This window comes from Argiope bruennichi, chromosome 4, assembly GCF_947563725.1.
Source record: "Argiope bruennichi chromosome 4, qqArgBrue1.1, whole genome shotgun sequence".
NCBI lineage: Eukaryota > Metazoa > Arthropoda > Arachnida > Araneae > Araneidae > Argiope > Argiope bruennichi.
In genome coordinates this window covers 82655782-82676986 of record NC_079154.1, presented here as the reverse complement: position 1 = coordinate 82676986, position 21205 = coordinate 82655782, and the positions used below count along the sequence as shown (strand labels likewise).

The following is a 21205-nucleotide window of genomic DNA, read 5'->3' as shown; positions in this document are numbered from 1 at the left end:
GAGAAACTGCGAAATATTAAAATTCTTTGGTAATATACATTTTCTCATTTTAATTAAAAATGAAGTTGGGGAGAGTAAAAGGATTTTGCATGTAATAACGCTTTATACTTTATGTATTAGTTAATATAAATTAAAATCTTTTACATTAAAAATAAAATATCAGACGATAAGATTATTTCCTAATACTTTACGTAATAGAATCTCTTATATTAGCAATAATTTATATGTTTAAAAGGCGTTGTTTTTGAGCATCACTGAAAGTTACATCATCTTTCTTGGAAATTGTGCGCTAAAATTAGATTTGCACTTTACAATGAGCCAAATAATGATTAAAATTTTCAATTTAATTGAGAATTATGTATTACTAAAATATAAAGTAGTTAAATTGCACAGTTCTTGATCATTTTGCTTTACGAATAATTATAACTAAATGCATGTCGAAATTTAGCTAAGAATAGCTTTTACGCTAGTAAAATCTGAAACCAAACCTAACCTATTAACCATTATTTAAACAATCATAAATTTCATTAAATGCTGTTTTGCTTTTATTCTTATCTATGCATACAAAGTTTATGCATATAGTTCAAATGTGTATACACTTTATATGCACTATTTTTAATTCGTTTCTTTGTCTTTTGTTGCAGTTAATTCTTTTTCCAAAAAATGAAATAAGTTACAAAATTTGAAATAGGTTTACATAACTCAGTAAATGTGATGGGCAAACTGGCTTGTAAGCAATATAAAGTCACTAGTGACTTTATATTGCTATACATATAAATTACATATAATACACATAAATTACATACATATAAATTACATTACATTACATATACATATAAATCGATTGTTCTTCGATATTCATTTTTTCTAAACTGCTATTTTAATTCTTGAATTAAAATGTTTGTGTCAAATAATTTTGGGGAACAAGCTATCTAAGCAGCAACTTAAGAAATTGAGTACCTTAATTGATTGAATTCCATCAATTAAGTATGCAAAAAAAAGTAATTTTACGATTGTATTTTATCTTATTGCATCCATCATTTATCAATTCCGTTTACTTTCTGTTGAATTTGCTAATACTCTATGTTAAGTTACACAAGTAATAGGCTTTACTCAATTGTCGCAATCTAGCATTTGCATGCCATTAGTTAAAAAAGACTGAAGTAAATAAATTTAATAAAATGATTATTTTTTAACGTTTTTTATTGTGCTAATGTCTTAAAATTTTTAAGACAATTAATATTTAATGTTTTCATAATTTGGATCTTGAGATAAATTTTGTTTTTGAGTTTATAAAATGAAATATGTACGTAATAAACACATACAAATACATTTCATTTATTTAGCAAAAGTACTATTTAACGTTGAAATAAAATGAAATAGCCGTATTTTATTTCCTTTCTTTTAGTTGAGAAACTTGGATCAAAATAAATCTAAAATAATCATTTCATTTTAAAAAATTTTGTAACATTATACAAAAAAAAAAAAAAAAAAAAAAAAAATCTACACTCATTATGTTTTTTTTTTTTTTTTTTTTTTTTTTTTTTGTTGTTCCATTGAAGGGGAAAAAATTGTTGCTTTTGTTTGATTTAATTTTGTAACAAAAGAAAAACTTTAAAAGAAACTCTTGTTTTCATTTGGCTCAATTATAAATAATGTAAAATGAAAACAAATCCTCTATTGATAAGATTTATCTCTTTAATTGCTCTGGTTACAAACTGAAGATTTATCCAAGGTTTTTGTTGTATTTTTTTTTCCTTCTAATTTTTGAAATTTTTATTTTAGGCAATAAAAAAAAATGTTAGTGCAATATATAAATTTTAGTTTTTTCATTCATTTGGTTTTTAATTTGTGTCAAGTTTCATTCTTTTTAATGTTGTTTTCATTCTTTTGCGCAGTGAATTAACCGCAATTGGTACTCACAAAATGCTAAAAAAACTTCAGTCATATATTAAAAAAAAAAAAAAAAAAAAAAAAAAAAAGGAGGAACAAATACCCGATATATTTTGTTAACAAATTAATTAACATACTTGTAAGTACAGAAATGTACTGTTCGATAAGCCACAACTGTATGTGTAGGCTCCTTATGATATAGATTCAAAAGCATTTTCATCTAGAATTTATAATCTTTTTCGAACTGTTTCGCCGATTTTCCGCCGAAATCGCTTACTGCTTTTGCTGCGCCGTTCGATTCCGTGGGTAATCGGAGATTTTCTGTAACTTAGATTTCCTTTGGTGAATTTTGAACCGCATTCTTTTATTCTACAATATTTGAAAAAATAAAAAGATGTTTTATTTCTATGCATGAAAAAAAAATGTAGATGTTTTTTTTATTATTATTATTAGAAATAAAGATCTTTTTTTGTATAAAATTATGTTCTTGTTTAATTTTTTTTTCTAAAAATAGACAGTAAATCATTTTTTTGAAGACGCAAGTAATTTCTTTAAGAGGATTTGGTGAGATTCCATATTATCTTAATACAGTTTCCTTTATTCTTAACCTTTTTTTAACCTTCTTATTTATTAACCTTTTATTCTCAAAACATCTAATTAGCATCCTTAGGTTTTTTTTGTTTGTTTGTTGATGATGATATTTAGTGCAATCACTTATAATTATATAGTGAATACTTTCATTTCTCTTGTTTCCCCCCATTTTTCTCTCACATACAACAAACAGGTGTTTCTCACATACAACAACGAGGTGGCTTCTGGTTTTCTTAATCTTTAAGATAACAACCAAAATAAAGAGAATAATAATAGTAAAAAAAAAAAAAAAATTAAATCAGTAATTACGGCTTCGGTGCTAATTTTAGTTTATGATTAAAAAACTTTAGAAAATTTAGAAAAGATTGATGTCTAGAACGTATCTGTAAAGTTTAAAATAAAATCCTGTAATTGTATCATAAAAGTGACACATTTCAAAATGTTTGAAATTAGGGAAACCTTTTGATAAAAGTTATTTTTCTGTGGATGAATTATAATATCACCTTTTTTTTTTTTTTTTTTTTTTTTTTTTGTTGCTAAAATGGCATGAAAGTATATAGTAATAGAAATATAGTTTAAAAATGCAATGCAATAATTTTTTTCAATGTCTTTCTTTCTAAAACATCAGTTAAAATAAAGAAAAATGGTATATATATAAAAATCGGTATTTTCAAAATTTCCCGTCTCATCATGTAGTTGAATTTTATTTAGCGTAATTTCTGACGCATTTAATTTCTTAGCGTAATTTCTGACATTAAAACATCTTTCGATGGATTCAATCATGTTCTGTTGATAATAAGATTGATTTCTGTAAATTTTAATTGATTTTATTGTTCGGTTATTTCTGACAAACCAAGTTGCTTAAGTTAGGTCCAAAGATTTCTGACCAGTTTGGAATGCTGAACTATTCCAACACGCAAACATAATTTGTCTTACCGTTATTTACACACATTTGCGACATTGGCATGCACTTAATCCGGCTAAAATGTTAATACTTTCATTTAGTCCGAAAAGATTACATGTGAGAGACTTAAGTTTAGAATCAGGTTTACCGTCGATCTATATTTGAATTTTTATATTCCCACTAATCATTTTCAAATCTTTTAATATTTTGCAATTATAAATTTGAATATCATTAAAAATTCTACGGTAGATGTGACTAAGAATAAATATGTTCCACGGTTCTATGTCCTATTCATTTTAACATGATAATGTTTAAAGGCTGACATATTGTCTTTTAATTGCATCATGCGGCATGCATGATGAAAAAATCGTGCCATTTTCTACAGTCGACACGCTGTATCTAGAATTAACGCAATTTGATCGCCATTATGTTTTGGGTTATAAATACTCTCGTGGAAAGAATATTTAACATTTTGAAATTTTTCATTCAAATTTAAACAAACAAACAAAAATCCTTCTAATTTAGTAGTATTTTTGCACAAAATCCATTTTATACCTTAAAATTGGAAAAACAAACTTTTTACGATGAAAATTTTAGGTCCTTAAGTTTTTCTTTAATTGTAATAAATTTTTGAAAATATATTTGAGTAGAATTTACCACAATGCTCTCTATTGGTTTAGTTAGCGGATTTATATAAGTTGCAATTATGTTAAATACATTTGCTTATGTGCAAGTTATCATTGCTTTATAATTAAGAACAAATTTTAAACATGAAATGAATCAAACGTAAAATATTGTCATTCTACCTAGTTTCAAGCTAGATGTTCGAGTCTTCTTAAAAAATTTTTTTTTTCGCAGCTTAAAACAAGTTCATATCATTCCAAAAATATATATTTTTCACTTTTTTTGAGTGTTAAGAATTGATTTTTTTCGGGGTGGGGTGATTTCAGAACATATAATCCTCCTGCATCGGATAACCATTGCAATTGAATTTCCATTACATTGCACCATTTCTATTTATACAAGCATGTAATTATCTTTATTTGTCTATGCAGAATTTCTCAATTATTCTATCATTACTTTCTGTTGTGCAATTTTCATTTTTTTATCAAAATAGTTTTGTAATGTTGAATCTCTTCACACCGTTTTAAAGATTTAGATATGCTACTTTTTTTAAAACTCGTTATCAGTTTTTCTTCTTTTTCTTAATTTCTATAGGAGTCTTTCTCTTTGCGTTTAAAATTTTAAATTTTATTAAAAGATTTATTTGTTAATTTAAATTTTATTTATTTATTTGATTAAAATTTTATTTAATTGATTTATGAAATATAAATCACGAATAAAAGTAATATACATATAACTCGTATATAACTATTTATACTCGCGAATAAAAGTAGTATACATATAAATATAACATAAAATTTAATTCCACTGTAAAGCATCATCAGATAAATGCTTACAAGAATGAAGTGACTTTGAGATGGGCTTTCAAAACGAAATGCTCGCAGCCTGTGCATGCATGCATGCGTTCGTGTGTGTGTGTTTTTGTGTGTATGAGAGAGAGAAAGAGCGCAATAAAGCAATAAAATATTTAATATTTTTCGTGAATATCGATATGTGACATATTCCTGTTGGACACTTAGAAAAACATGTTTACATTACGATGTTTCTTTCAATGAAATTGGGTACTAATTTGAAAGAAAAAATGTCGAAGAGCGAAGGCAATTTTGAACGCTGTACACTTAATCTTCAATTTAAACTTTCGAAATGAACGATTTCCTTTTAACATTATAGAACAAATGTGTAAAAACTATATTTACACAATTCTTGATTTATATTTTTAACACTATGAGATATAAAACAATATGTTATGCAAATATTTCTAGTTAAATTGTGAATATTTACTTAAAAAAATATTCTCGTATGTTTAGATTAAATCTTATTAATTTTATTAGATAAAAGAAAATTTGTATTCAGAAAGATTTCCATTTACTTGGCGTTATTTGATAATTACTCCACTTTTTTATTCGATGACTAAATGTTTTTTTGTGTTTTATAATCTTTTCAAAATTACTCCTTTAATTCCTCACTAAGAAAAAGCCACTAAGTATCGACATCACAAATCACTTCAGTAGAATAATAAATATTACTCCTGTGTTTAAATAAAGTTTTTCCACCCTTGCATTTCCCCCAGGACACAAGAACTCCAAGTGACGACTAAGATCTGTACGGGGATAAGCAGGATCTGTTCTATTTATAGCTTCAACGCTGATGGCAGAGAGCTGGACTGTCTATGTATGTGGAAAAAGTAATAGCTCTTAATCAGTTTTTGCCCTAGATTTTTTGATTGAATCGTGTGTGAGCGACAGGCATACTTTTGCATATATATATATTTTAAAAAACCCAGTCTTTAAAATAAATATTTCATGTCAGCTAAGTTCATATAAGAATTGTGAGTATGCAATTTCTTTTATAATAATGATTTTTACAAATATTTTAAGAATACTTTCTTATTTTTATTCCTTTACCTGATAATTATTATTGCTATAATTTTCAGTGAAATTTCACACTAATGTCAAGAGTCACTCTTAATAGTTTATATAAATATTGTGAATCATTTTCCGTTAAAATTTTGCCTTGATTTTTAAAAATTTCTACTTTGGCGATAATTTTAAATAGTTTCTTTTTATGAACAAAATGGGACCAGTTTTTTAAAATTCTTTGAGTCGTTCAGGGTATTTTGTGATGGAAGAATTATTATTTCTTTTCTGAATATTTTCAAATCTGTTGATGTATCCCTACAAGGCATATTGAATAACCTTCATTGGTGTACTTATGGGTCATGGAAATCTCGAAAATCAGGATTTATTATTTTTATCTTTTATATTATACACCAATAATTCAGTTTGGATGAAGAATTAAGGCATTTTTGAAATAATTCTACAAATTTATTAATTTATATGTTTTTATTGTTTTTGATTTCGTAAGAAAAAACATAAATGTTAAATGCTGGAAGAATTTTTTTTCTAAAATATTTAATCATTAAAATATGAATAACTGTGATACGAAATTATGAGCAGCAGTGGTTGCAATCTTTCGATATGCAAATATTTCAATACATTTATTAAATTTAAAGTCTTGATAATTATTCATAAAATCTAGTTGTGAAATAAAATACATCTGATCTGATTTAAATAATTAGATAACAAATTGCCGATGAATTCATGAACTTTTGTCTTGTAATATCTTAGACATCCTGATCAAGAAATACTTCATACTGAACAATTTAATAAAATTCCATATATGAAAAGATAGTCAACGAATCGTTCAAAGGCTTTATGGCCTGTTTTGTAATTCCTTTTTTTTTCAACTCATCTCTTTCGAGTCATGATAGAGAGAGCGTGTCGTATTTTGTGTCACCTGTGTTTGAGTGACGTGGCGATCCACATGTTAAGAACATTTGTTTCCCATAACCACTGCCCTCGTATTGATTTTTTGTAAGTATCGCCACTTCCTCATTTGTTTGGAGAATGTTCTCGTAACAGAGTTGCCAAATGCGCATAAAAACGTTTTTCAGTTTGGAACCAGTATTTTGTAATTATCTATTTTATCGATTAGAATTTATCACAGCTGAAATTCTGTGTACCTGACATAAAATAAGGGAAATGCATTGATACATTTTGAGATTAGGGTTTGAATCTTGAGCAGAATATATAAATGGGTCGTCTATTGATTCAATACCGATTTTAATAGTGTTTTATGTGCTAGAATGTAAGGGGGAAAAAAAGTAAAAATTGATGATTTATGGCTGTTGTTTAATAGATTTTCAATCTATCATATTAATTCATAAATTTATCCAAACTTGGCATTTTATAAATCAATTTTACATAACTGAATGAACAAAAGGAACTGAACTTTTTTAGGGGATGATTATTTTATTCAGTGGAAAATACTTTCAGGATCTAAACTATATGCATGGATTTTAAAGATATTTTTTTTATTATTATTACCTATTAGTATTCTGTTATCTGATTGAAATCTCAAGCTTTAGGGGCTTCTCTTTTAGGACTGTTGCCTTCATTAAGCTCTTTTTTTTTTCAGATGATACCGACATATGTAATATTGTTAATATTAATGAGTTTGTTTTATGACAATAGTTTTAAATAGATTTCAAAACTCTGTAAATGAATGCTCCCCAAACTCACTAAAAATGTGAAAGTATTTAATTGCTCCCCAATTGGTTTAGTAAAATTTTATTTGTGATGAAGCTTCTGAAATAAATAACATTAAATACAAAGGGAAATTAAGTTACGTAGCAATATATTGCTTATCACTAATTAATAAAAAACTCTGTGATTGAATGTTTTCCGAACTCGCTAAAAATGCAAAAGTATTTGACTACTTTCCTATGAATTTATTAAATATTTATTTGTGATTAAGCATCCGAAATAAATAAAGCTAAATATTAATGGAAATAAAGTTACATAGCGATACATTGCTGATCACTAATTAATAATATCACTAATTAATAAAGATATCATTATTACTATTTTCTAATTTCTAAAAACTGAATTCTAAATATTATTTGAAAATATATTCCTCTAGAAGCCACTGTTTTAAATTATTTAAGAAACTAGTCGAGTATTGTATATTTATTATAATTTGTAACTTACGGTTCACAACGCAATTTATTTGAGATCTTTACTTATCATTTTGCAAGTGGAATTTCTTGAACATAATCATGATGACACTTAACCACAGGAATTTCTTTGTCAGTGATTAGGAATTTAGGCATTTCTAATCAGTTTTGACTCCGTTTTCTAATCCGCCTTGTTATTTCGAAAATGTGTCCTGGTATTAAGATATTTAACTGAACTTGATATTGATTAATATTGTTTAAAACATAGAAATAAGTATTATTGATTTAAATATACGGATATTATAACGGAAATAAAAAAAAAATATTAATTTATTATTTTAACCTTGCTGCATTTATCCGCACATTCATAACTGATGAAAACTATTTAATAAACAAAATGATGTTTTAAATCGATATCCGACTTTTATGTGATATTGTTTTGAAGAAATCCAAATTCAATCCATATTCAAATCCAAAATTTTATAGAATGAATCAGAATTGAAAACAGTTCATAAATTATTTAGAATGCTTTAAAATTAAATCATCAATGTTGGCGATTTACTTTTGGAAAAAATCATTTATTTAAAATAGGTTGAAAGTTTTCTTAGTATAATATTTACTCATACTTTTGTAAATGATGGTAAGTCCTAGTTTCCATTAGATCCTTAAAAGTATTTTCTATAAGAAATTGAATTTATTTTTGTATATCGAAAAAAAAATCCATCAAGCAAATATTAATCTAGATTTAATATTGATATTGCTAATTAAGATATAACTATTTTTCTCTACTTTTTTTAGTATGATATAATGTAAATTTATTAAATAAATGTACATGAATTGTGATATACATTATAAAAATAGTGCTAAACACTGTACAGAGCATACTGTTGGATCTAGAGCTAACGGATTTGACAATTTTAACTACTTGGGTATTGGGAAAGGTTTTTTTTCTTCAAAATTTTAATTATTTAATTAAAAATTAATTGATGTTTTTACACATTTTTTTTCTGAATTTCTTCGGATTGCATTTACATCACCTTAAGATCCTTTAAATTATCTTTTTTATCGATAATAATTTTAATTTCCGTAAATTTCTTTTTCTTTAGAAATACTTTTCTCTTCAAAATATTCTTAAGTATATTTTACAAAATTTTTTTTAACTTATTGTAGCTACTGTATTTTACTCGCGTTCTATGTATTGAGTATACATAATTTATTTAAATACATTTTCTTTTTGTGCATGTTATCGGTATCATATAAGAAGGAGTCGATTTTAAAATTATAATTAAAAGATTATAATTAGAGCCAGATGAATCAAACTTGTAACATCACTTTGCTGCAAACTACACGTTCGAATCTCCTTCAAATTTTGATTATTATTTATTTTAAAGTTTTAATACTATTCCGTATAACTTTGCTTCAAAGTCGAAAAATTGAAATTATTCCTACCATATATATTTTTTGCCTTTTCTGGCATCTGAATAATGGATCTTAGTTTAGAAATCCAGGTTTCGCAACCATTTTGTTTGGTCTGGAATTCAAACCTAATTAGCTCACAATATCCATAAACGGATCTGTAGTGCAATTAAGCCCTGCATGGGGTCCTGTAAACGCGATTAGCTATGGCGACTATTGATTTCATGTTTGCCTGCCAGGAAATCTTCCTGGATTGTAATGACGTCACATCTGACATGTTAAATCGGACGCTGCTTAGGCGGGATTAGTATGGAGCTTCTTGCGTTGTGACCGAGTCTTGAAAGTCTGCATAATTTCTTATCTGGATAGTAATATAAAAATGCGTTTATTTCAGTCTTTTCAAATTGGACCCTTTCTGCAGATTATTTACAATTAATTGCCAAAATTAACCTGCTCCAGAGTTTGATTTGAGTTTGGAATTTCTGGCACAAGAGCTAGATTTAGCCATACTGCGCCAAACATATGGTAAAAACTGTATTGTAAATATTAAAAATTGAATACAATATATAGGGAGTTTACCAACGAACAAAGTAATAAAAAATTAAAATCAGTCAATTTAAAAAGGAATAAATAAAACTAGATAAGATGCAAAAATCCATTTTCGTTTAAAAATTTAAAAATGTTCAGACGAGGATGTTCTACTACCATGTCACGCATGTTTAAAGTTGACGTTCCAAGATAATATAACTCAAGGTGATTAAAAACAGGATATTCTGTTAAAATATGAACCATGGTAAAATCGACTTGACATGCTGAACAAGGTGGTGGTACCTGCTGCCACTACAGGACATTGAAACATTTTCCCAAACTATAATTTAAAATAGTTCTTATTAGATTATTCTGTATAGATTTTAAACTTTTGTATTCTATTTTGCTTTGCTTCATATTTTCTTTGCACTTTAAATCACTAGAAGGTATAATAAATTTAGGCCGCAGTCACAATTGTTATTCTATAGGAATTTCTTTTTATTAGGTTGAAAACAGGATTAAAATGTAATTTTTTTAAATGAAAAAATTGGGACTGTGAAATATTTCGAAATTATATTAATTAAACTAGGAATGTAGTTTCAAAACAGGTCGTAAATATAATAAATATCACCAAGATATAAATTTACTATGTTTGTCAATTTATTTAATTTGCACGTAAAGTTTGATTTTATTTTGCAATATATTAATTGTTTTAGATTTGTAATCGCATTTGTAATTATATGATTATAGTGATCAGATAATGAAATCTTTATATATTTATATATTATATATATATATATTTTATATATATATATATATATATATATATATATATATATATATATATATATATATATTCGTTCTTGTAAACAGTTAAACAAAGCTCTTTTATATATTAATATTCATCGGATATTAATTTAGATTAATAGCGAATACTAAATTTTGGATTCCTTACTAAACATAGCAAGTCCTTTTCTTGCCTGTCTTGCTATTTAACTGTTTCATTTTTTTTTCACTTACCTAATTAGATAACACCTTTTGTTTAAGGAATGTGGTGCAATAATCAATCAGCTAAGAATCCGTAGAAAGCATAGCATGTTTATGGTTTCCTCAAAATTTCTGCAATATCTCGATGCACGTTCGACACACGAACTGAGCAATTAAATGGGTTAAATTTAATTTTTATTTGATATTTTCAAGTAGATTTTTAATAAACATGACTAATTATAAACACTGATATTTATTTATTTGTGCTGTGCTGCTTTTATTTTTACTTCTGATACTATTTTCATTTCTCTCTTTATAAACAAAATTAATAAAGAGAGAAAGTAGTATAAGCTTATTTGTGACAAGCTTTTTTGATTTCTTGATTTTCTTTCACGCGTAACAAAAAGGATTTTTTCTTAGTGAAATTAATCCGTTTGTTTGTGCCACCTTGGTTTAATTTTTTTTCACTCGCTTTTTCTGGTACTCTAACAAACAAACAAACATTAATATTTGATTAAATGATCAGCAATAATAGAAGGGGGGATAAGATCTGGATTCTCTCACTATTTTTTTATTAAATTATTTTTATATTAATAAAATTTATCGTTTCTCGAATATTCTCATTTATTTTTGATCAAATTATAAAGCATTTTCTTTTAAATAACTGTTTATATTCTTTGAAAAAAAAGCCAAATATAAAAAAAAGTTCATTATGAAAGCTCCTCAATCCTTCGTTTTTATGTAGTTTTAGCGATAGAGAGAGTTTATTACACTTTAAACCAATAAATAATATAAATCGAGTGTTTATATTTAAAATTACTGAAGTGAATAATATGAATGAATGAAGTTTAATATCAAATTTACTTGTGGAAAAAAGATAAAAATTATATAAATGCATTTTTTGTAATTCCCTCAATTTAATAGTTCTTGGATGAATTGACAGTCAGATTATTTCTTTTCGTCAGGGTGATTTATTAATTTATTTTATGTACGGCTATGCATAAAGATATGTGTTAGTACGGTTTGTTTAAAAGTTTTTCGAACGTATTTTCAATTGGATTTTGTTAAAAGCATGTAGATTTTATATATGCATTTTATTATAACTATACATAAATAACGAAATTTGTTAATACACATTTTTTTATTGATTTTTTCGACTGTTTATAAAATTGAATTATAAATAATTTTTGTTATGTCATTTTATGTACAATGTCTATTGGTGAAATATGTAGAAATCAGATTTTGAAATCGACTTTTGCAGTATATTAGAGTGAGGACTCCTCCCCCCCCCCTTCCCATTTTGCATCTTCATTAATAATCCACAGGCTATTAAAGCGCCCTTTTGCATTGTTACTGTAAATTTTAGTAAAAATATGCTGAGAGTCATTTTCATTTGTTTTTTGTTAGATTTTTAAATATTTTATATCTTCACAAATATTGTTTCAAATACTTTATTGATTTTTTTAAAATAAAAGGGGCGTTGATTCTGCTAAAATATAATTCTGATTCTGTTAAATGTTTTAATTCTGATTGTGAAACAAACTAAATTTTGGAATTAAAAATTAATTAAAAAATTTTTTTTTATTGAATATAATAATGAATTCTTCGAAACCATGATTTTCTAAGTTATTTCATATTTTACTTTTAACAGTTTTGTTAAAGCGAGTCGTGTAAGTACAGTGAATGGTTAGTACAGTAAGTCGTGTAAGTACACTAATGCTGACTGTTTTGCGTGTTAGTTTATCGCAAATATTTTTTTATAAGTGTTTGTTGTTGTCATTAAGAATCTCCACATTTTTTTTTCTCAAAACTACGCCGCTCGTTATTTCTTAGAAATGTTCGCAAAAATAAGAAGGCTAGGAAAAATAAAGGCGAAGTCCTTAATTACAAATGATATAAGATAAACTAAACTGTCTTTAGTGCAGAGACAATTACGCTTCTATATAAAGGTCGAAGATTTTATCAGGGTCCTTTCCACCTTTTAAATACTCAATATTAATCCCCAGAAATGGTTTAACGCATTCTAATATATTAGTTACAGGTTTTAAACATATCGTAAACTCTCAATAATTCAGCAAAATATCAGTTCTGAGGACTTTTTTGGAGAAAATATCTGTTTAGTTAATATTAAAAACGTGTTTAAAGAGCAAAGCATATGTTTACTGCACAAAATGTTTCAAAGCGAATCGAATTGTACAATATACAATAAATATTTCAAAATATAATTCAAAATTTTCTTGTTTTTGTAATGCTAAAGTTACTGACGTCAATATGAAATGACTTGATGAGCATCGAATTATTGAAAATCTACTTTGAAAATAATCGTCATCGTGATCCTTAGACATCGCTTTTTTTTTTTTTTCCTATCTGAAATATAAAATGATAATCCAGTTATAATTTGAATATCCGGTTTAATTCCTTGGTGTATCTTTAATTCGGAAAGAAAATATAAAGGATTCAATAAATTTGCTGTAATTGTTTTATTCCAGCCGGAATTATGGAAAACTTAACACTTTTTATATTTTTTCTCTAAAAAGTTAATTGCTATGTTTATTAATTTTCAATATATATTACTACTTATCAAGATAAGTATATGATAAAAGTTGTTGCTAAGCACTTGATTAGTAGTAGATTTAAATTAATGTTTACTATTGACCTACTTACGAAACTTTCATTTAAATATCTTTTTTTAAAACCTTTTGAAACTTCACTGCGTATACTTTTTGATAAGGACATTTTACTGTTTTATATTTTTTTTTATATGTGTTTCTCTTTCTTTCAAACATCCCAATACCTGTTTAAAAGAAATGTTCTTTTTATTAGAATTCATTACGTATTTGCTTTCAGGTTTGCATTTCAAACTGTATTTCGTGTTTTTCAATTTTGATCTTTTCTTATATTTCTTTTTTATTGCTTGTAGGTATCATTAAAGTCTTCAGTCTCCTTTTGTCTTTGTGGGATAGGCCAAGAAAAACAAGTAGTAGGTGAGATAATGTAACCATTCGTTTTTCTATTCATTATTATTATTTACTTTCGAGGTATCGCTTGAACTCCTCGCCTGTCCTTGAATTATCTCCTCAAATTACTGAATTCTAAACAGATTTTCACTCTTTAAAGAATAAAGCCGATTCCAGACTGGACAAACAGAAAAGAATCAAATCGATGTTTGAAATTCAAAAGTATGAAGGTATTGTCATGAAATAGGAAGTTATTTTCGAAGGTATTGCCTGTGTTTCATTAATGAAAGTTGAAATATTAATTAAAGCTATCATTAACAGATTGTCTTACATCTGTAAATATTATAAGTTATGTATATAAATTACTGATATTTTTAAAGCAATTGAAACAAATTAATATATAATTTTTATGTGAATATTCTGTGATCTGGGCATTCCGGTTTCGAATCCCGGTTCGGGCATGGTTGTTCTTTATCTGTGTTCTATCTGTGAGGTGTGTGAATGTGCCCCCCCCCCTGTAAAAAAGGGGCTGTGCAAGTAAATGTGTGAGTTTCATCTTCATATGAGCTAGAAGTCAGACTTCTGCCCTCGGGTGCTCAGGGGTCTTTACTCTCAGAAGCTACTGTACCTCCTTTCCGTGGTAACGCGGACACGACATCATCATGTGAATATTCTATGATAAATTAACTTGATAATTAGTGATAAATGAACTATATTGGAATAATTTATATTTCAGATTTGACTAGAATGAACTGAACAGAGATAATTTTAATAGCAAAAAATTATGATAGAAATCGATTGGAGCTGGACAATGTTAATTCGAGATTTTGATGAATCTCCACGTTTTAAATCTTCCCGAATTCGAAAAACACACTTTTGGAAAAATGTCCGTCTGTCTGTGACAAAGATAACTCAAAAATACTTTGAGCTAGACAGTTGAAATTTGAAACACGGTCTTTACACCAAATGTTTTGATTTCTATCAAATTTCGAATAAAATCTGTTTAATAAAAGTCCGACTGTTTAGAATTTAAGTTAACACGATATATACAAAAGAATTAGGTAGATAAAATTCGATGCACATATTTAACATTTAGAGTGTAGATACATATCAGATTGTGAGCAAAAACCAGCAAAAATTTGATTGTCGGTCTGTAGTTTCCGGAAAAATGCAATGACTATATAAAAACAATGCAATGACTATATAAATTAGTTACTGGATTTTGAGACTACAAGTTCAGTTTTATATGAAATCTTTGTTTCAATCTGTTGAGAAAAATGTGTCCAAAGCACAAATTCGGTGCTTTGCATACTATTAATCGCACACGGGCAATGCGATACAAAAGATGCGTTTAAAGGTTTAAAAAAAAAAAAAAAAAAAAAAAAAACTTTCCATGGATGACACGATAAATACAGTAAAAATGTTAAATTCACGCCAAAAAAAATATTTCATAACTTGTACGCCAATGCCATATAAGGTGTTCTTTGGTATGGCAAGTTTATTAGAGAATATAAGAGAAGATAATGGGGGGACCATTTCAGCTGGGTTTTCCATGAAACGTATGGAATAATTGTTGTGCTTCCGAAAATACTAAATTTATTCTCTTTATTATAAGCTTTTCTACTGACTATTTACTTTTCTAATGACTATTTACTTTCCCCCTTCATATAAAAAACGACTGATGTCGTTGTATTTTCTTATTCTTGAATCTCTACTTGATTCCATTTTTCATTCACACTAAACTAGAGCTTTTGTACGATTATTACTTAGGTCTAAGCTAAAAAATTGTCTTAAGAATGGTTAGTATTTTTGAAAAATTTTTTGGGGTACTGATTGTTGGAAAATAATTCCATTACTTATAATTTTATTCCAAATCAAAGGTCTATTGTGTATGAATTTTTGCTATTTAAGAACCACTTGATGTTATTTATATGAACTTAAAAAAAATATTTTAAAATAATATTTCGTTTTATATGAATTCCATTTAAGACAGAATAAGATATTCTTTATTTGAGAGTTTCATCCAAAGTGGTAAGCCGTCTGTTAAACACAGTAGTAAAACCAGAAAAACAAATTAAGAAATAATCATTGTCTTTTTGGTGAGTACCTATCCTCCTTTCATTATTCCTCTTATAGTTACTGCCATTTTCTTTACTCTCAGATCAACGTCTTTCATTCTTCATTGTTGTTATTACCTGTAAACAATTTCAAGCTTAGAGTCGAAGTGCTTTTTACATCTAATTTGTGTTGTAGTTGAGAGAAATAGCCTTTAAAAATTGTCTTAATCCACTTCATTATGTCTGCTATAATTGTGTTTACAATAGGAAAAGAAAAATAAAGAAGCAATTCGGATTTTGTGGGAAAAATTTGTTTATTTTGGCATAGAATTTGGTAATAGGGGGAGAAAGACAATGGAAAATGTAGTCAAAAGTATTCAAAGAAAAAATCTGATTAATCCATAGAAGGTTTTACTTCAACAGCTTCATGTAAATTTAAGCCTCATAAAATAACTTTTTAAAGCATCGCAAAAAAAGAGAGAGAGAATATTTGAAATATCTTTTGTAAGTAGTTTTTCCAAACTTATTTAAAGCAAAGCTTAAAGGAAGAGTATTTGTTGAATTTAACATCAAGAAAATGACGAAGAATAAAAATTTTGAACTGTGAAATTTTTGTTGCGTAAAAATTTTAAAAGTGAAAGAAAGAAATAAAAAAAAGTGCTTGGAAATCTGTCAAACTAATAATCCCCCTCTTTTTTAAATTAAAGTTATCCGAACTCGTAAGACCCATTTCAGATATTATGGTATAATAAGATCTTGAAAGTACATTTCAGTTATTGCTATTAATTATTTGCATAACAGTTATTTGCTATTAATTTGAAAACTAGAAACTATTAATTTGAAAATTTAGGTGCAAGGATTTCACCTAAATTTATAGCAAAAGGAAGGCGGATGTAGGGAAGGTGAAATATTAGGATGTTTGATTATTGCTGATTATTGAAAAATCATAGTGACCGGGCAATTTCACGAAAAGGAATTTTGAGAAAGAGGAAAGCGACTATAAGTAAACGTAACCCATTTCATTAATTCATTAATCAGTTGAATCTTGACAGAGTTAAAATATCAGTGCAAAAGCATGTACTTATAAGGTGATTAAATAAAAATGTCAAAATATTTCTGATTTATTACATTCAAAATATAAAATCGTTTTTTACTTATTATAGAGAACTGATTTTATCTTTGGAATTAGCTCAGAAAATTATATGAGAATCAATTATCATAATTAAACCTATTTTCAAACAGTTTCTTTTTTCAGTTTAGTGATATAATTTACTATTATTTCTTTCTTTCTTTCTTTTTTTTCTGTTTTGTCTTCAAAAGTTTTCTGCAGTAACAAGATATGCATTTATTCTTTCTTGTGATCCCTTGATTTCAAATAAAATTGGTCGATGCAAGATTAATTGGATACTACACAATCGGGAATATCATTTTCTGATTACTGTTCAATTGGAACCTACTTTAATCTATCACATGATAAGCACTTCTTATACAATAATGAGTTTTAAAAGGATACTTTGTTTTTACTAATTATTTAAGATTACTTTGGCAATCTTGACAAAATGCATTGTGATACAATAATGTGCATGATTATAACTTTGAATTAGTACGAGAGAAGGAGGAATCAGAGAAGGAGGGAAAAGCCCACATAAATTTGTCACAAAATTAGTAAAAGTTCAAATTATAAATTCAACTTATTTTCAATGGGGAAAAAAATCCTTTAGCTTGAAAACCTGAAGAATATATTTTATTGTGTATTACTGCTTAAAAATAAATAAAAATATTTTTAACATATGCATTGTGTTTGTAAATATTGTAGTGAATTTTATATATGTGTGCCAAAATTTGAAAAATAAATAAAAATGCTTTAATAAAACGCCAAAAAATTGAATTTTTCTATTCAGGGTGGATTTGTCAAATAGGAAAGTAGACGTGTTTGAGGTCCGTTATTACTTAATTAGGAGGACAAGTTTATTACAAGAACATTAGGGAATCCCGAATTCTCGATACATTTTTTGCGACGCTTTTTAAGTATATTAATTATTTACTTTCATTAATTTATCAAATTGATTCAAATTAAAGCCAATTATCATTTAAATGTCAAATCGTTATTCTAATTAATTATCTCTTAAAAATTTGCTATTTTCTATTTAAAATTCTAAACAAACAGGTTGCTTGATAATATTAGAATTGACATTTTATGATTAAGTAGTATTTAGATTATATTCATAAGCGTATTTTTTTTTCTATATGAAATGCTAAAATTAACTCTCTAGAAGGGACCTGTAATTAAATGTTTTGTCATATTATCAGAATTTATAATTATATAATTATCTCATCATAACTGATTTTTTTATCTTGATCTTTCAGACTCCTATGCCAGCTATTACTAAAATACTAGAAATATGTATTTGTGTATTGAATTTTTATTTGCTATATCACATTCAACAAAAGAAACGTTTGATTATTTTCATTTATAGCATCTGTATGTATATAATGCGCTAACGTACATGGCATAGAAGTAGGAGTTAGTATTTATTGTCGAATCTGAACAAACCAATGTACAAATTTTTCAAACAACTTTATTGAACACTTTTACAGCTGCATTTTTTTAACTCTTTACTTATTAATTAACTGATATGCAAAATATAGTTAGAAATGCTTGGAAAAGGGTTCGCCATGTCATTGAAGTCTCTATTCTGTCAAAAGGTATAAATGAAATCAAAATGATGAAAATAGGCGTTAAGTAAAATCTGATTGAGTTCGAAAATAAGGTTTTCCATCGCCTGACAGATAATCAGTATTACTTGCAATGTCAAAATAATTATTAATACAGTATTATTATTAGATAATACAACATTTTATTTCATAATATAACTAGAAATTTTATGAAATAACTAAATTATACACTTTAACAGTAATATATACACATTTTAATTTGCCCGGGTAATGTTTGTAGTAGACTGATTTCATTTAATTCATATTTTTCAATTTTATTAAATAACAAAGTGAAATTTTACTAAACGTGTTCCATATTAATACCTTAATAACCAGAAAGGTTAGCATTCCGAACGACAAGCTGAATGCCAAAGGCAACTAATTTTAATGAAATATTTTAATTTGTTTTCTGATTTTTTTTCCCCTTAAAGTCTTAATCTGAAGGAAGCTTGTATTGAATTTTTCATGACCCTGTTTGGGGTCGAATACATAATTCAAGAATGCTCATGCTAGATATTTAGGAGTATTGCTGAATTTCTTTTATTTTAAGATATAAAGTAAGCGACGATAGAGAGGAAAAATAAAATAAAATAAACCCGGTTAAATAGTTTAAATTTCAAAGAAAGAAGTTAAAAACTTCTGTACTGGGTGGAGCGTGCATGACTGGAGAGTAGTCGGAACGTTTCTAATTTCATGCACATCGCAGCGCTTCCACCCGTAAAACAAAGCGTGCTTTCGAAATAATTTAAATCCTACACAAAAAAGTAGTTCAACCCGTCGCCATCATAAAAGCTGCTCAGTGTTTTGAACGTTGAAGTGATGTCGATTTTTTGGCAAATGCGCAAAGGTCATTTTACCTTTATCGCGCAAATTTTTATCACTGCAGTCGCGGCTGTAAAGTGGGTCAGAGTAGGAACTAACTCTTTTCCTTTTTCGTTATAAGGAATTGTGCGTCTTAAAATATACTCGAAGCCCGAGGATCCCTAGAATGCTTCTAACTTCCTGCTTATTGATACTGTGGCTGCGGTTCTTAGCCAAAGGATAGAAGCCAAAAGATGGAGAGGATGCATTTTTCGTCACTAGCCTGTGAATTCTTTATCGATTATATATTTGCAATGTATTGAACTTTGCTGTTAGATTGAGATTTTGGGTTCTAAAATGCTTGGCGCAATTTGGCTCTTTTGTCCTTAAAATCCACTGACCGAGCTTCTATAATCCCAATAAATAAAAGTATAAATATTTAAAAAAATTATTTTAGAAATTCCGTTTAATTAAATAAAAATTTAGAACAAGCTTTAATTGTCTTAGTCCTCTATGCCGGGAAATACACTTTAATACTTTTTTTTATAATTTATTGATACTATTATTACATTACCGTATATAGAGTATACAAAGAAAAAGTATTGTAATCGTTAGAAAATTCGAAATCGAGATTTTGACCATTTTCTACGTTTCAAACCTATCTGAGTTTGAAAAACATATTTTTGGGAATTATGTCTATAAACAAAATAACTGAAACAAATGATCTGAGCTAGACGGATGAAATTTGGTGTGAGATCTTAATAAAAATAAATAGATTTTTCAAATTTGAATGAAGTGCATTTGCAAGAAGTCTGACTGTTCGAACAGGATAAGTTCAAAGCGCAAAGAATTAGATGAATAATATTTGGTTTATAGATTTAGCATCTAAAGTGTTGATCCATATCAAATTTTGAACCATATCCGACTGATGATTGACTATCTGTACTTTCTTACACATGTAAATGTGATTTTTTTTTTAAAGTAGCTAATTTGGATAAATGAAATTTGATTTACAGTTTTAGCATTAAAGCGTAGATTCTTCGTAAGTTTTGAATCAAATGAGTCGTAGGGTTGGCGTCTGTCATCTGTGCATATATGTAAACGATTGAGAAGCGCAGTGGGAATTTGGTATACGAACTTGCTACCAAGGAAAAAAAAGTGTTCAAAATGCAAATAATAGTTTCTTTACTTATACTTCGAAACGCGAAACCCAGATTCGGGGGGGGGGGGTGCACAGGAGGCGCTTGCATTTTTTCCGAAGGTCCAAACTTTTTTGGGGGGGGGGGATTGATCACATCTTTATTAGAGAGTATATGAGAAAGCTAAAGGAAAAAGTATTATAAATTTTTAAGTGTTATAATTTTTTTAGCAAATGACAATGAATAACTTTGAATTTATAATGTAATCCTAAAAGGAGCTTGTATGGATATGTGAATTAAGGTGAATCTGACTGAAAAATTGAATATATTATGCTTTATTTTAAATCAGTTTAAAACTTTCATTTGGGATTATTACTCTCAAAACTAGAATATAATAGTTACAACATAAATTGTATATAATATTTAAAAACCTGAGAAATTTTTAACAATTACAAGAAAAGAGGGCGCGTTCAACTTTCATAATGATTTTCTTGGAGTTGCATAAAGTTTTATTAGAATTGGAATTTTTTATTTTGATGAATGGGTTCCTAAAAATAATTTTGGTTTAATCGATTATT

General features: G+C 27.2%; 1 protein-coding gene across 2 annotated transcripts in view; it reads left to right on the top strand.

Annotated features, from left to right (window-relative positions):
• The window catches only part of LOC129965489 (serine/threonine-protein kinase tousled-like 2), a 185689-nt gene that overhangs the window by 35623 nt on the left and 128861 nt on the right, over nucleotides 1–21205 (top strand). For both annotated transcript variants that reach the window (XM_056079417.1, XM_056079413.1), the window contains exon 3: nucleotides 13879–13942. The gene's annotated coding sequence lies outside the window, so the exon portion shown is untranslated. The remainder of the gene's footprint in view (nucleotides 1–13878; nucleotides 13943–21205) is intronic.